The sequence below is a fragment of the Xenopus laevis genome, chromosome 7S (genome assembly GCF_017654675.1).
Source record: "Xenopus laevis strain J_2021 chromosome 7S, Xenopus_laevis_v10.1, whole genome shotgun sequence".
Lineage (NCBI taxonomy): Eukaryota > Metazoa > Chordata > Amphibia > Anura > Pipidae > Xenopus > Xenopus laevis.
This window is the reverse complement of record NC_054384.1, coordinates 103,820,868-103,838,580: the sequence shown is the minus strand read 5'-3', so window position 1 is coordinate 103,838,580 and position 17,713 is coordinate 103,820,868. Positions and strand designations below refer to the sequence as shown.

The window sequence follows — 17,713 nt, the reverse complement described above, 5'->3', positions numbered from 1 at the left end:
TTCAACAAGGTTTGAACTAAAAATCGTTTGACTATTCGATAGTCGAAGTACTGTCTCTTTAAAAAATACTTTGACTACCTACTTCAGCAGTTTAAACCTACCGAGGTACAATGTTACCCTATGAGGACCTTCCCCATTACTTTTCTAACCTTTTTTTAATCGAAGAAAAATCCTTCTATTGATCGCTTAAAATCGTTCAAATCGTTCAAATCGTTCGATTTTTACTTTGACCGATCGATCGAAGGATTTGCGCTAAATCCTTCAAATTCGATATTCGAAGGATTTAAATTCGAGGGTCGCATTCGAGGGTTTATTAACCCTCGATATTCGACCCTTGATAAATGTGCCCCTAGCAGTGTAGAACTGAAAATATCATGAAAACCAAAGAAAATAGAAATGTAATGTACATTGTGCTAATAAGGACACTTTGAACAATTTTATTTTTGTATTTTTTTTATTCATTTCGTTTGGAGGGGTTTATTTTAAGTACATTTCATGCATTTGAGGTATCAGAGAAGCATTAGGAGGTAGCATTCATGTTAGTAGAGGTCCCAGTGATACATTGCACTGTTGCATTATAAGCAGAGCTTGTGTCCGTATAAACTGAATGAATACAAGTAGGCGTGGCTATGACAAAGAATAAATGTTACCAATAAGTCCGTGGATATGTGAGTATTGGGCACAGGACAAGGGATCAGATTGAATTTTTTCAGATTGTTTCTAAATTAACCTTTTCCTTTTAGCATTAAGGGGCAGATTTATTAAGGGTCAAATTGTAAACTAGAATTTCGATTTGGATTTTTAGTCAAAACTCGCAATATTCGAGTTGGGAATAATCCAAACTCCAATTCAAATTTCCAGATTTATCTGGGAACAACTCGAATTTGACAAATTTTGGAGAAAAAAAACTCGATTTGAGTTTAGTCGAATTCGATTAGAGTTTTGGGGTCGGTAATGTTCATTCGAGTTGTGAAGATGTTCGGATTTGTTAAAAAACAAAAACTCGAAAGTTCGACCTTTGATAAATCTGCTCCCAATAGTAAGTTTATCAAACAACGAGGCTTCAGAACAGTCTAAAAAAACAAGTTGGATGCGATGTTTGCTACTTTGCCAAAGACCCCTGGTAGAAACAGTGTTGCCACATCTAGGAGAACCCCAACTCCATTCTTGATCCAGATGTCACTAGAGATCTCTTCATTCTGATGCTGTAGGCCTTTCATCTGTTCATCCAGCATCCCGGCCTTGTTATGGAAGCCTTCCTGGGCCAACTTCTCTCTTTCCTAAACACACGGGAAACAGGAGACTTAGCAGAGAACAGATACTCAATGCCGTTTTTGCACCTGCAGTCTGTATGGGACCTGTTATTCAGAATGCTTGGGACCTGGGGGTTTCTGGATAATGGATCTTTCCATAATTTGGATCTTCATACCTTAAAGGGATACTGTCATGGGAAAAACATTTTTTTTCAAAATGAATCAGTTAATAGTGCTGCTCCAGCAGAATTCTGCACTGAAATCCATTTCTCAAAAGAGCAAACAGATTTTTTTATATTTAATTTTGAAATCTGACTTGGGGCTAGACATATTGTCAATTTCCCAGCTGCCCCAAGTCATGTGACTTGTGTTCTGATAAACTTCAATCACTCTTTACTGCTGAACTGCAAGTTGGAGTGATATCACCCCCCTCCCTTTTCCCCCCCAGCAGCCAAACAAAAGAACAATGGGAAGGTAACCAGATAACAACTCCCTGGTAGATCTAAGAACAACACTCAATAGTAAAAACCCATGTCTCACTGAGACACATTCAGTTACATTGAAAAGGAAAAACAGCAGCCTGCCAGAAAGCATTTCTCTCCTAAAGTGCAGGCACAAGTCACATGACCAAGGACAGCTGGGAAATTGACAAAATGTCTAGCCCCATGTCAGATTTCAAAATTGAATGTAAAAAAATCTGTTTGCTCTTTTGAGAAATGGATTTCACTGCAGAATTCTGCTGGAGCAGCACTATTAAATAATGCGTTTTGAAGAAAACATGTTTTCCCATGACAGTATCCCTTTAAGTCTACTAGAAAATCATGTAAATATTAAATAAGCCCAATAGGCTGGTTTTGCTTCCAATAAGGATTAATTATATCTTAGTTGGCATCAGGATCAAGTACAAGCTACTGTGTTATTATAACAGAGAAAAAGGAAATTATTTTTATAGATGTAGATTATTTGATTATAATGGAGTCTATTGGGAGACGGCCTTTCCATAATTTGGAACTTTCCGGAAAACAGGTTTCTGCATAATGGATCCCATACCTGAAGGTTTGATAAGGCACACAGACAAGATGTATGTTTGGGAGGACTTCTGGAGCCAAAACATGGCATATGCTGGGGCTAAAAGAATTAAGCTCATGACTAAAGGTGGCCATACACGGGCCGATAAAAGCTGCAGACCAGACCCATATCGGCAGTTTATTGGCCCGTGTATGGGGCCCCCCGACGGGCTTCACCGAAAGTCGGCCAGATCTCGATCGGATGGGACAAAAAATCCCGTCGGATCGCCGGCCGCATCTATTCGTTGATGCGGTCCCGGCAATCCGACCGCCCGTTAGGCATCGTTATGATCCGATCATTGGGCCCTAGGGCCCACGATTGGATCAGCCCGATATTGCCCACCTCAAGGTGGGCATATCGGAGGGAGATCCGCTCGTTTTGGCGACATCGCCAAACGAGTGGATCTCTCCATGTATGGCCACCTTAAGAGTGGGTGCGAAACCCGTGGGGCGAATGGAGATGCAAATATACATTTTTTAAACTTTGTACAAATAAATATTTTTTAAAAGATTTTTTCTGGTCCTGTGGATCCATCTGAGGTGCCGGGTTGGCCCTGTCTCTTCTATATATCCTTTGCTAAAAGGATTTAACTGGATATTCAAGTTTGTATTATCAGACCCAGTTTATCAAGAACATGGAACACAGGGCTATAGTAAGGACAGATTTAACCCGTTAATCCCAAGCAAATATATGACGTGGCTATATGAGAATGAAAAATAATTAAGCACTTTGAAAATTCATCTTAAAGGGATGGTCCACCTTTAAAGGAGAACTAAACCGTAAAAATTAATAGAGCTAAAAATGGCATATTTTATATACTGAACTTATTGCACGAGGGCTAAAGTTTCAGCTTGTCAATAGCAGCAATGATCCAGGACCTTCAAACTTGTCACAGGGGGTCACCATCTTGGAAAGTGTCTGTGACACTCACATGCTCAGTGGGCTCTGATTGGCTGTTGAGAAGCTAAGCTTAGGGCTCGTCACTAATTATCCAGCAGAAAATGAGCTTCCCCTGTAATATAAGCTGATGCTACAGGTTTGTGATTATTAAACTCTGATGCTAATTGCACTGGTTTCTGTGCTGCCATGTAGTAATTATCTGTATTAATTACTAATCAGCTTATATTTTGACATTTCTATTCTATGTGTACTGTATATTGTTGAGTGGGTCCCTAAGCTTCAGTAAGTGAACAGCAGCACAGAGCATGTGCAGTGAATCAGCAGAAAAGAAGATGGGGAGCTACTGGGGCATCTTTGGAGACACAGATCTTTATTGCTAAAGGGCTGTGGTTTGCCTTGGGCTGGTACAGAAACTCAAAATATATGTACAGCATTTCTAACCCTACTTATTTAGTTTGGCTTTAGTTCTACTTTAAGTAAACTTTTAGTATGTTATAGAATGGGCTAATTCTAAGCGACTTTTCATTTGGCCTTCATTTTTTATTTCTCAACGTTTTTTGAATTATTTGAGTCTTTCCATATTTTCAAATGGTGGTCACTGACCCCAGCTAAAAAAAAAAACAAATTTCTTTATGCTACAAAGGTATTGTCATTGTCTATGTTTTTATTACGTATCTTTCTATTCAGGCCCTCTCCCTATTCATATTCCAGTCTCTTATTCAAATCAGTGCATGGTTGCTAGGGGGATTTGGAAACCTAGCAACCCAGATTGCTGAAGATTGCATACTGGAGAGCTGCTGAATAAAAAGCTAAATAACAAATAATAAAAAATGAAAACCAATGGCAAATTGTCTCAGAATATCACTCTCAACACATAATAAAAGGTAGGTGAAACAACCCCTTTGATACGGTGTCTTGTATCGTAGAGCTTGTGGGAACAAGTTTGGGTATAATTTTTTACAAGAGCATTTTGTGTGTGAATGGCACATTGCAACCCACCAAGGGGCAACCTGGAATTACTGGCAAGTGAAGGCTGAAGTTAATTTCAGGATTCCATGTGTAGGGACCTATAGGATAGTCCTATCCCCTATAGAGTTAATTCCTTACCTTTCTATGTAGTTCTCTTTTCCCTTGTTATTGTGCCAAGCCCTTCTAACTGGTTAAAGGAGAAGGAAGCTACGGAGGCATTTTATTGCCAAAGATTAGCTGCAATAGTGCAAGCTAGAATGCTATATTCATTCTGTAGAATGTTTTACCAATACCTGAGTAAAAATCTCTAGAAGTCTCTCTGTTTGTTCAGGATAGCAGCTGCCATATTGACTTGGTGTGACATCACTTCCTGCCTGAGTCTCTCCCTGCTAACTTATAGCTCTGGGTAATCGGATTACAGCAGAGAAGGAAGGAGGAGAGGAGCAAAACTGAGCATGCTCATGCCCGGGACAAGGAGGTTGAAGCTAAAACAGAAGTCTGATACAGAGCCCATGAGTACACAATAAAAGGAAAGAAATGCTGTTTCTTTTGACAGAGGACTCGAGCAGCATTAACTTTGAGGGTTTACTGGTGTATTTATGTGGACCTTACTTATAAGGCTTACTTAGTTTTAACCTTTCCTTCTCCTTTAGTGTACCACCCTCACCTATTGGACAAAGAGTGTAATGACACTCCCCTGCCCACACTGCTATATAGTGTTGTGTAGGGAGTTGGCCTCTTCCTCTTTGGTCCTGGTGCCGCTAGGTGAATCCCCATTGAGCCTGGGATCACCATCCCAGGCCCCAGTAAGACCTTTACCCCAAAGGGACCTGACACTTTGGTGCTTAAGTCGGGGACCAGGTAAACCCCGTGAACGAGTAACAGCTAACATAGTTAGCTCTGTAATAGACTCTCTAGAAGAGTAAGACAGAGGGTATAGCAGAAAAGACAGTTGTCGCTCCAACGAGGATTGTAGGAGGAAGTAGCTTTTCCCTATTTGCCTTTAGAGCAGGGAACTTAGTTGATAGGCATCTAGGTAAGCAAAGGACTACCTGTACCCTACCTGATCGATCCCGATCCCCTCGCTGGCAACATCGGTTAACTGGGAATTGATGTACACCTATCTGCAATATCTAAGGAGTCGCTTCTGTCTGACTGTGATCCTTACTATGTCCCAAAGTGATTCCATCTGCTGTATCCTGTACATGCTGTGAGTAAACTGTGTCATTTGCCTTTGGCATAATAAATCTGTTCACGCTGTTTTACATCTAAGAACCCTCCTGGCGTCTGTCTATCTATTTTTACCACTAATATGCCTGTGAGTTGTAGTTCTACAACATTTTAAAGGGGAAGCTTCCATTTAGCGAAGCTCTGCCCTGGGTGTAGCTTCGCAGTGTAACCCATGCTCACTACCTAGCTGGACACCCCTTAACTCCTAATTGGCAGGATAGCCCAGAAAAGCGTACACATGGGAGATCATGCACCCAACTAATCGGTATTACCTTCATTTTCTCATCTATCATCCCACTGATTTTCCTTCAGGAACTTCTCCCGTTCTTCTTCCATTTTTTCCTTCAGCATTAACGGCCTGTTTCTCCCAGTCTCCGATTCTCTCCTCTTTCGTTCGCATCAGTTGCACGGCATTCTCCTTCTCCTCCCTGAAGTTTCCTCTCCACTGCTTCTTTTTTATTCTTTCCTCTGATAAAGGGATAGAAAATTCCCATGCAAAAATATGCAATATTGTTTTAATGTGCTCCATTTCTGCCATATATAATATATATATATATATATATAGTATATATTATAAATACACAGAAGCCATGAATATTTGTAAATTATGTCCTTATAAATGGTGACTCAGTGATGTCATCAGTTATAAATGGTGAGTTCTAATGTCATTTCTGTCACATGACTCACTGAAACTTGTGTATTATAATAATAAAGTACCCCCTGTTGGCAAAATTGAGGATATTAGAAGTTACCGTCGGAGTTCCATGACCTGTATAAAAAACACAGGTCATGAAACTCCTTGGTAACTTCTAATATCCTTATAATTTACAAGAGGGGTTACTTTATTCACTATATAATAAACAAAAGCCATGAATATCTTGTAAATGATATCCTTATAAATGGTGACTAGTGATGTCATCAGTTATAAACGGTGAGTAGTGATGTCATTTTTGTCTCAAATATATTGGTCAAATGTTGGTAAAGACTTTCCTTATGATCTCAATGTTATTCGGTTCATCACACCAGAGGTTGGATTAGTCAAACTTACCTTATCTTCATACATAGGGATGCACCCGAATCCACTATTTGGATTCCGCTGAACCCTCGAATCCCTTCACATAAGATTCGGGTCGAAAACTGAACCGAATCCCTAATCTGCATATGCAAATTAGGGTTGGGAAGGGGAAAACATTTACTTCCTTTTTTTGTGACAAAAGTCACGCTATTTCCCTCCCCTCCCCTAATATACATATGCAATTTGGATTCGGTTTGGGGCCGGCAGAAGGATTCGGCCCGGAACTGAATCCTGCTTAAAAAGGCCGAATCCCCAACCAAAGTCCTGATTCGGTGCATCCCTATTAATAAATCACAATACATTACTCTGGAGAACCATTGTAGTCAAACATTGATCCTTTATTAAATTGCACTATATGTGTTTCGGGTCAAAACCAGATCCTTCCTCAGGTGACAGTGTTCACTGGCACCTGAGGAAGGATCTGTTTGATCCAAAATATGTAGTGCAATTTAATAAAGGATCACATGTTTGACTGCAATGGTTCTCCAGAGTAATGTATTGTGATTTATGTAATTTTTGTCACATGACCCACTGCAACCTGTGTATTATAATAAATAAAGTACCCCTTGTTGGAAAATATGAGGTACCGAATATTAAAAATCGCTGTATTGTGATAAAAAGGTGATTATTTATTTCATATTTTTTTTTTATATATAAATTTCCTCTCCCCACCTTGCGCATCTATGTCTCGTTTTGTCAGAGACTCGTCAGCCTGCAGGACAAGCCGTCTCAATGTTGCTTCTCTTTCCTTCAACAAACTGTTGCAAAAACCACTGCAGCCTGTGTGGGAAAAACATAAGAAAAAGTTATGTATTGCCTACATTTTAATGGAGATGATTAAATTTTAGCATGAGGCAGACAGTAAGCAATTTAAATTGTTCTTTAAAGGAACAGTCGTCGAGTGTAAAAATAAAAACTTGGTAAAATAGACTGTGCAAGATAAAACATGTTTCTAATATAGTTTAGTTAGCCAAAAATGTAATATATAAAAGACTGGAGTGACTGGATGTGTAACACAATAGCCAGAACACTAACTTCCTGCTTTTCAGCTCTCTAACTCTGAGTAAGTCAGTGATTATAAGGGGGGCCACATGGGACATAACTGTTCAGTGAGTTTGCAATTGATCCTCAGATTCAAAAGCAACAGTTATGACTCGTGTGCCCCCTCAAGTCACTGATTGGTTACTGCCTGAACCAATCAGTGGAAAACACAAGAGACTTGCAAAGCAGGAAGTAGTGTTCTGGCTATAATGTTCGACATCCAGTACTCCAGCCTTTATACGTTACATTTTGCTAACTAACTATAATTGAAAACATGTTTCATTTGGCAAAAGCTGTCATATTTACCCAGTTTTTATTTTTACACTGACTGTTCCTTAAGGTTACTATTTCTGGCGTGTTTGGTTTGCAGGTTGGGATTTAAGCTGTCACTGGTTGGTAGGGTTCCACTTACTTCTACGGCAAGGGCTAAGACTGACTGTAAGACAAGGATAAAGGGAAGGGGCAAGATAAGAAAACATATATGTAGTTAACATAATAATACAAATCTATTCCAGAAAGGATTCTGCTAAAGGGCTGTGGTTGTCTTAGAGTTAAAAAAACAAGGAAAAAAAAAAGTGCAGCATTTCTAGGCCAATTCCTTTAAAAAGATCAGTAACCAGGCGACAATCCATCGTGCGGTGCTCGATTTCTCCTCCCTGCCTTCTATAGGAGATAGTCAGGAGAAAGAAATCAAGTGCCGCACGATGGATAGTCGCCCTGTCGCCATTTCTGAAGAGGAGCAGAAGCAGAGAATCTGTCAGTCATTTTTTAATAAAGATTTTGTGAATTTAAAGTTAGAACTGCCTTGTTGTTTTGTTTTCTTTTCCGTTAAAGTAAAAACTAATTTTTAATAAAAAAAATTATGCTACTGGTCCTTTAAGCTTTCACTCTTTTGAACATGAGCAAAAAGTGTATTAAAATAAAAACTCCTAAACAGATTAAGATTTGCCTAGTTTAGTCTATCTATATGTAAACTGCAGCTGGGACACATTTCTATTCTCCTTCCATAACCTAAGGGTAAGGCCACACTAAGCGATAGCGCGCGATTTGACTCGCCGCGACTATTCGCCGCGACTTTTAATCCTCATCGCTGGCGAAACTTTGGCGCTGGCGTCTATGGGGAATCGCTGCGTAAAAACACACGCGGCGATCTTTTTCTATTGTCGCTCGAAATCGCCTCGCTAGGCGATTTCGAGCGACAATAGAAAAAGATCGCCGCGTGTGTTTTTACTGGCGATTTTGCGCGATTTTCCCATAGACGCCAAGCGCCAAGTTTCGCAAGCGATTGAGGATTAAAAGTCGCGGCGAATAGTCCGCGGCGAGTCAAATCGCCGCGCTATCGCTTAGTGTGGCCTTACCCTAGAAATGTATAGACACAATCTTATCTGAGCTATAACCCTTTTTGTATGAGTCCAAGATACCTTTTATCCCTTTCTTGGCTATGTTATAGGTTTCCGTTATCTTCTGTTTCTCCTGCACAAATCGTTTGTGGCCTCCAGGTTTGAGAACTCTCCATCCCGCAATTCCTTTCTCCAGACTGGCACTTAGGACCTGGAGTAAATCCTGACACTTGCGTATCGATGCTTCTTCATTGCGTTTAGCAAACTCTTCAATTTTTTATGGTGCAGGTCCCTCTGTGGAGAGACCAACATACACTGGTTGGACTAGTGTTATCATTGGTATTCGTATTATTAGGATCAGCTCTGCAATGTCTAACACAGCATTTGACATTGTATTAAAATTTGCCGGCATATGATTATTATTAGAACTATATAAAAAATAAACACATACCTGGGTCCTTCCTTCATTTTTATGCAGGTTAATGTTTTGATTGGAGGGTCAGAATTGGAATGTAGCAATAAAACGGAATGTTTCTGATATAAACTCTCTTTTTTTCTATTTTCAACTGTGTTTTTTCAAAATTATTCTACTAATAAGTATCAAAACTGGAAATAGCAAACAGTGGGTTTTGTTGTAGCTTAAATGCTCATCGATTGGTTCTATACAAATTGGTAAAGTTATTAACTGAATTCCTCCTCATTCAGTTCTTTTGTCCTTTAATTATTCCTCTCTCTATTTCATTTTAGTTTATTTCATTCTTAACCATGGTAGTTTTAGGAGGACTCGCTGAACAGTCCAGCACCCTTAACTGTATGCCAAAATAATGAGACTTGCTGAGCATTTTCTCTCTCTGTGCCTGAACACAAAGGGGACTCACTGAGCTGTCCATCACCAAGTCACAGACATCACAGGGACTTGATATTCAGTTCCCACTCTGCCATTGCCTAAACCTAAAAGGCTGCACTAAGGAATGTTAAAGATGACTATTAGACCCTACAGATGCAGAGAAATTGCAAGCATTCGCTAGCAACAGTTACAAACAGGTTTCAGAATCCCAGAAAGCGTAATTCACACAAAAGTTCCGTTCGTGCCCTTCCAAATCATCAAAGCTTTAGAGGTTCACCCACCTTGCAACATCACACAACAGGGGGAACTCATGGCTCAGCAAAAAAAGGGCAGTCAAGGAAGCCCACCACAAAACCACATTGACATGACTCAGAGACAAGCGAATCAAGAAGGGCAGGTGGAAAGTAGATGGAGGCACTTCATCACCACATGGAAGGCCAGCATCTCCCAACCAATGGGTTGCCACTTCCTAATGAGAGGGATAGAGGAGCCCATTCAAACAGAAACCACGCAAATAGGTTCCTTCTTGGTTCCTAGAGACCGTGCAAAACAAGCAGCCCTACACAAGTCATCCTCCTCGACGACTGGGGTAAAAGGTGCAGGTCCCTGAAGACACAACATTTCAAGGGTTACTCACTTACAAACATTTTCCTAGTGAAAAAGAAGGAAGGCACCTTCAGACCAGTATTGAACCTCAGAAATCTCTGTAAAGAAGAAAACATTCAAAATGGAATTCATAAGGCCCAGTGTTGGCCACCTAAAACCTAACTTCTTCCTGTCCTGCCATAGGCCTCAAAAGACACATACCTGCATGTTCTGATCCCCCCCCGGGAGACCAAAGGTTCCTAGATCTAAGATAACATTACCAATTTACAGCACGTTCAGTCTGTCGTTCAGTCTGTGTACAGCCCCACGCCTATTAGCAAAAATCTTAGCGCCACTAATGGCCTATCTCAGAACCAAAAAGGTCGTGCCTAACTTAAACAACATCCTAATCTGCGCTCCAGACTTAAAGACCTCACAACAACACAGCACAATGTTTCTTCAAACACATGGATGACTGATAAATTACAAGAAAAGCAGCCTTTAGAGTTCCTAGGCTTCAGAATTGACACACAGACTACGTGAGTATTCTCAACACAGCATAGGATCCAACATCTTCATGAAGCCATTTGCCCCAAGAGGAGGTCAGAGGCATCCACAGAAGAAATTTTGAGACTTCTAGGCTACATGGTGGCACAAAAACTGGATGTAGCTAGAGCCCTCAGATATTACGTAGACAGATTTGCTTCCTATAGACAGTCTCTTTTCATCAGACCGGTTCGGACCGAGGTAAAGCAGCCTCAAAGAGGACTATTACTAGATGGCTGACATGTACTATCAACTATGTTTAAATTATTATTATTGTTGCCATGTTCTCTCTCTATCCAGCTCCTCTTCTATTGTACCTGTTCCTATGCTGTCTCCTGTGCTTGACAATAAACCAAGCAATAAGGTAAGAGCCAGGACTATATATAGAGGAGTTGAGAAGTTTGTCTTGCCTCCAGATGTGAAGAATAACGGAATCCCTAACATCTGCACTGACAGTCGGGCCTACGAGAAAAGGATTTTTCGGTAAGTCCAAAATCCCCCTTTAGTAAACGATACATAAAGTGGGTCCCTTCTATCACAATATAGTGCCTAAATGTAAGTAGTACAATGCGTGTCTCCAATAAGAAAGCATTGAGCTGCCCCCCTAGTGCTGTATAGACAAGACTCTGTCAACCTTTCCCTTGACTTATGGAAGGGAAGAGCCTCACTATTTCTCTTGATTCCCTCTCTGGTTTGAGGGTTATTTCAGAGCCTGTAGACCAAAGCACCAGTGCTAGATAGGAAGGTTTGCTTGTCAAGGGGAAAACGGTAGTTAGGACTAGTTGAGAAGATCTAAACTCCACTGAAGACTGGATAATGGGCATAGTACACAGCCCTATTGTATAATCATGAGAAAATATCTATTATGTGATAGGACTCAGCAAAGTTATTTTTGGTGATCCTTCTTTCACCTTTGCATGATGTGGAATGTGGAACTGGTTAGACACTAGGTGGCAATAGCAATATATTGTCAAATGTTTAAAACTGTTTAATGGTTTTTACTGTATGGTACAGGATCGACGGACAAATTTAAAGTAAATTCAGGATTCAGAGTTTATGACTCAATGAACTCACCATGAGCTGGCCCTGGTACTCTCTTTTATCATCCTTGAAAGACCTCCCCATAAAAACCTTCACTGCCCTACCTCTCGCATTGTGTTTGCTTTTCCAGGAACTCATCTTGTGTCTCCGTAGGAAAAGTGCTTCTGCCTGCTCATCTCAGCCTCGTAGACAGATAGCGCATCCTGAATGGCAAACTGTATTCTCAATTTGGGCAAGAGCCAGAACAGCATTCTCCATGCAGGGGACTGAGCCACTCCGGATAGACTCCACGTATGTAACAGCCCAAGTTTCCCCAACACTGCAATGAAGAAATGCACCATTAAAGGAGAGGAAAGCTACCAAGGCATTTTATTGCCAATAGATTAGAGTGCATGCTGGAACACTATATTCTATTATGAGAAATGGTTTATCATACCTGAGTAAACCGCTCTAGAAACTCTGTTTGTTTAGGATAGCAGCTGCCATATTAGCTTGGTGTGACATCACAGCCTGCCTGGGTATCTCCCTGTTCACTCATAGGGGCAAATTCATTAATTCGCTAGCGTTTGGCATTTTCGCTACTGCGCAAATTCACTAACGAATGCTGGCGTCGTTTTGCTAGTGTTACTTCGCAACCTTACGCCAGGCGAATTTTCGCTAGCGACGAAACTACGCAAATTCACTAACTTGCGCAGTGTAGTGAACGCTACCTTTTACGCTAGACTTCCTTCTCCACCTCAGAACCTGGCGAAGCGCAATAGAGTAGATAGGGATTGTTTCAAAAAAAGTCAAAAATTTTCTAAGTCCCAAAAACGCTGGCGTGTTTTCTCACATGATGGCTGATAGGCTAAAAAGATCGAAAATTTGTAGGGGCTCCCCTTCCTCCCCCCTCTCTTCTCACTGACTCATGGCAACTTACCTAGACAGTGGGCACATGTGTAGGGGCAAAATAAAATTTTTATTTGCAGATTTGAAGGTTTTCTATACGCATTTGTAGTGCAGATACGTGTTCCTCCATTGAAATTTGAATTTCGCGCCGTATGCAAACTAGCCTTCGCTAGCGCAACTTCGCTTTATATAGCGAATCAACGCTAGCGCAACTTGGCAACCTTACTCTAGCCCCTGTGCGCAACTTCGGATTTAGTGAATTTGCAGAGCCCTGGCGAAACTACGCCTGGCGACAGTGCGGCGAAGTTGCACCTGGCGCAACTTCGCATCTTAGTGAATTTGGCCCCCATAAGGCCTCAGATGGGCTCAGTTTACAACAGGGAGGGGAGGAGGGATAAAGGAGGTAGAGGGAGAGAGGAGCAAACTGAGCAACGTAGAGGGTTCTTCACAGTCAGGACAGTGAGGTTGGGGAATGCACTGCCGGGTGATGTTGTGATGGCTGATTCAGTTAATGCCTTTAAGCATGGCTTGGATGATTTTTGGACAGATATAATATAAAGGCTATTGTGATACTAAACCTATAGTTAATATAGTATGGTATATAGAATTTTAATTAAAAGTAGGGAGGGGTGTGTGTATGGATGCTGGGTTTTCATTTGGAGGGGTTGAACTTGATGGACTTTGTCTTTTTTCAACCCAATTTAACTATGTAACTATAAGCAAGCCCTAGCCCTGAAGGTTTAAGCTGAAAGAAGGAAGTCTGATACTTCAATCAATTCAATTTCTACTCTTTTGAGTCAGCTCAGCAAGAGTTAAAGTTAGTAAAGATTCATCATATCAATACGGACACCTTATGGGTGGGTGACTATAACTTACTTCTCCCAGTAACACAATGTCTTCCTGCCAATGTCTTTGTCTGGCTGTTCTTGAACACAAAGTCACAAAATGTGTGTGTCTGTTTACAAAGTTGGGTTCAAGCTGTGATTCTGAAAGTTCGTACCCGAACGTTGGAGGCCTGCTGTAATGCCCGGGCGCTCAACACAAAGCATTTATGGGAGTTAAAAAAATTAGTTATACATTCCCGGGGGAAGAGTTGTACAACATTATTGCGTTGCTAAGACTGAAGAAGAGGAACCCAAAAAAACAACTGTTATTACACTGTGCAAAAATGTCTTCAATATAAAAGAATATTAGGAAACTAGATAACGCCATTACATTTGTACTAAGTCAGGTAACGCATAACACCATTCAGATAACTAGAAAACAGACCAATCAGTTAACCAGAACATGCTACCTGCTGTTTAGTTACTAATTATGTTGTTTACTGGGTTACTAATCTTGGAGCAATGTTTGCAACTTCTTCCCAAATATTAGAGTGCAATAATGTAAAAGCAAACCCTGAGTTTATTCAACATTTCTGACTACTTCCTAACAGTTTCTATAATATGTTGGTACCTGACTTGAGCTTGAGACCATTTTTGTAGATATATCATCCTCGGTAATCTTGTTTCCCTTCCTGCTCCAGCTTCAAAGTGAAGTCTCGGACACACCATATGAAGGATGGGAAGGTTCGCTTGAACTCCGCAGACTCATCATCATCAGCGGTAGCCTTAGCTTTTAGCTTTAATCCGCTCCGTCAGCTCTGTTACGTAACTAAGATGCGCTAAAGGAAAAGAGGGGACTGATAGAAGCACATGCAACTTGATAATCAAAACACCTATTATTATAGTCGTCTAGTGCCATAGTGCTCCTTATAATTCACTATAGTCTCGTTTTATCAGGAAACATTTAAAGGAGAAGGAAAACTATCAAGATATAACTTATATTTATATGCAGAATGCTTTACCATACCCGAGTTGGTTTAGGAAACAAGCAGTTGCCATATTAGCTTGTGTGACATCACTTCCTGCCTAAATCTCCCCTGCTCACTCATAGACTCTGGGCGCTATTTACAGCAGAAGGGGAGAAGCAAACTGAGCATGCTCAAGCCAAAGCCCTGGAAGTTTAGCTGAAAACAAGAAGTCTGATACAGAAGCCCTGAGTCACAATAGAAGGAAAGAAAATCTGTGTTACTTTTGACAGAGAACTCAGACAGCATTACTTGAGGGTTTACTGGTGTATTTTATATGACCTTTCTGATAAAGCTTACTTTATTTTTTTTTTTCAAACGAATCAGTTAATAGGGCTGCTCCAGCAGAATTCTGCCTGAAATCCATTTCTCAAAAGCGCAAACAGATTTTTTTATATTCAATTTTGAAATCTAAACATGGGGCTAGACATATTGACAATTTTCCAGCTGCCCGCAAGTCATGTGACTTGTGCTCTGATAAGCTTCAATCCTCTTTACTGCTGTTACTGCAAGTTGGAGTGATATCACCCTCCTCCCCCCCCAGGCAAGCCAAACAAAAGAACAATGGGAAGGTAACAGATACAGCTCCCCAAACAAAGATAAACAACTACTGTAGATCTAAGAACAACACTCATCTTCTTGATGCTTCATGTAAGGATCACCAACGTTTCAATCTGACGCTCCATGCAAAGTAGGGCATGCACTGAATCCAGGATTGGTTGGGATTTGCCTTTTTCAAGGCAGGATTCGTCCAAATACTTGTGCCTGCCAAACCGAATAGTAATTTAGGATTGAGTTCGTATTTAGCTGAATCTTTCACCAGGAAACAGGTATTCGGCTAAATCACAAATAGTGGATTTCGGTGCATCCCTAATGCAAAAGAGCAACAACACCCAGGGGAGTCCTGTTAAATGAATGTTCTTGAGCTTGTGTCTGTTGTAAACAACCTCTTTAGAGTTCAGTTTCCCATTTAAAGGCAACACTAGCATTGGAAATGACTTTGTACATTTATCACCAAGCCCACTAAGGATACTGAAGCTTATCCAAGCTGTCTTGGTCAATGGTGCCGACACTGTTGTACACCAGAGGTACTGCTTAGGAGAACTGCCAGTGAGAAGATCCAGGAATCATTCTTCTCATCTCCCTGAAACAGAAAGAAAGGGGTCACCTTCAGAATTTCTTTACAGTAATGCAAATAATACAGATGGGTAATGTTGTCTGTACTCACCTTTTCTATAATCCCCCAGTCCCTCAGTGTCCAGCAGTACCCAGGGTGTGACCAGGTTTAACAGGGTGAGGAACACACCACATCCGATGCCCTTGGTCCTTGGACTGGATGGTGGACCCCAGAGCAAATCCTAAGAAAGAGAACAAAGAAATACGTTAGTGAATATAATACCTTTCATTTATCCTCAGCAAATGGTCTTCTAGTTGGTTGCCATGATTAGTTCAAATGACAACATTTATGTGACTTGTCCCCCTGGACCCTGCATGTTCTATATATATAATAATAACCACATTCTCACCATTATCACTTCCAGCCAGTTTGTTCATCAAATAAGACTTTCCGCGTTCGATATTTCCGACGATCGCCCCAACAACGACCGGCTCAGTGATGTCCTGCAGGATCGCGCTGCTTTTTGGTTGATAACGAGTTTATACCCCTCTGGGGTATTCTCATTTTCAATGAGGCAGACAGGGTGTGGCATCTTAACGCGTCCTTCCATTATAAGTCTGGAGTGGGAAGACGAATAACAAAATAATTTTTATTCATCTTACAAGCCTGAATTCGGTATTTACACATCATGTGAATAAAGGAGAATAATTTGTAAATCTGCATTTGGTTTGACTCAGTTTTATTGTATTGTATTGTTTTTTTATTGTAATATTGTATTATTGTATATGTACAGTATAGGCTGGTGAGTTACTTGGGATATATGAGGCTGTCATGCTGTCTGTTTTAGAGAAGCAGCAGTTTCTTCCCCTCGGCTGACACATGCAAGGGCCCTATGCTGGACATGCTGAGCAGCTTGTATGAAGGTGAAATTTAAAGGGATACTGTCATGGGAAAGAATGTTATTTTAAAAAATCAGTTAATAGTGCTGCTCCAGCAGAATTCTGCACGTTTCTCAAAAGAGCAAACTATTTTTTTATATTTAATTATGAAATGTGACATGGGGCTAGACATATTGACGGTTTCCCAGCTTCCCCAAATCATGTGACTTGTGCTCTGATAAACTTCAGTCACTCTTAACTGCTGTCCTGCAAGTTGGAGTAATATCACCCCTCCTTTTGCCCCCAGCAGCCAAACAAAAGAACAATGGGAAGGTAACCAGATAACAGATCCCTAACACAAGATAACAGCTGCCTGGTAGATCTAAGAACAACACTCAATAGTAAAATCCAGGCCCCACCGAGACACATTCAGTTACATTGAGAAGGAGAAACAACAGCCTGCCAGAAAGCAGTTCCATCCTACAGTGCTGGCTCTTTCTGAAAGCACATGACCAGGCAAAATTACCTGAGATGGCGCCTACACAATAGGTTTGCCACTTTTTCTGCCGGTGGAAACCGGGCAGGGGGCGAGGCCGTGATGGTGTGAGGGGGGGGGGCTTGACATCAGGGGGTATGGCTATGATGCACCAATCGGCGATTGGCAGATCACCATGTCAATCATGGGGAATCCTGCCTGGTTTTCCTAATTTGGATAACTAGGCAGGAAGTTTTGACCCGGGCAGTCCTTCAAATTACCGGGCTGTCCGGGTCAAAATCGGACAGGTGGCAACCCTACTACACACCTATATTACAAATTTATTAAAAATACACTTGTTGGTTCAGAAATGAAATTTTATATTGTAGAGTGAATTATTTGCAGTTTAAACAGTGTCATTTCGAAATAAAAATGACATCATAAATATCATGACAGAATCCCTTTAAATATATTTCAAATGTAACTAGTTTAGGTATTGTGGCCAGCAGGTGGCACTAGTGGCCCTGTTCTCTGACCACTTTACACACCAGGGCTGCATTTATAAAAGGTGCACCCCTGGGCCGCTCGCTCCCCCCTAACCCTGACCCATT

The 17,713-nt window shown here is 41.0% G+C and overlaps 1 pseudogene; it reads right to left on the bottom strand.

The window, feature by feature from the left end:
• Window positions 1–441: 441 nt before the first annotated feature.
• LOC121396571 lies at window positions 442–15,958 on the bottom strand (annotated as a pseudogene).
• Window positions 15,959–17,713: the final 1,755 nt, after the last annotated feature.